The sequence below is a fragment of the Bison bison genome, unplaced genomic scaffold, assembly GCF_000754665.1.
Source record: "Bison bison bison isolate TAMUID 2011002044 unplaced genomic scaffold, Bison_UMD1.0 scf7180017864390, whole genome shotgun sequence".
NCBI lineage: Eukaryota > Metazoa > Chordata > Mammalia > Artiodactyla > Bovidae > Bison > Bison bison.
Window position 1 is genome coordinate 777,164 of NW_011494962.1, and position 516 is coordinate 777,679.

The window sequence follows — 516 nt, forward strand, 5'->3', positions numbered from 1 at the left end:
TTCTTTATAGTCCCACTCTCACATCCCATATGTGACCACAGGAAAAACCATAGCCTTGACTAGATGGACCTTTGTTGACACAGTAATGTCTCTGCTTTTTAATATGCTGTCTAGGTTGGTCATAACTTTCCTTCCAAGGAGTGAGCATGTTTTAATTTCATGGCTGCAATCACCATCTCAGTGATTTTGGAACTCCCCAAATAAAGTCAGCCACTGTTTCCACTGTTTCCCCATCTATTTCCCATGAAGTGATGGGACCTAGATGCCATGATCTTAGTTTTCTGAATGTTGAGCTTTAAGCCAACTTTTTCACTCTCCTCTTTCACTTTCATCAAGAGGCTCTTTAGTTCTTCTTCACTTTCTGTCATAAGGGTGGTGTCATCTGCATATCTGAGGTTATTGATATTTCTCCTGGCAATCTTGATTCCAGCCTGTGCTTCCTCCAGCCCAGCGTTTCTCATGATGTACTCTGCATATAAGTTAAACAAGCAGGGTGACAATATACAGCCTTGACGT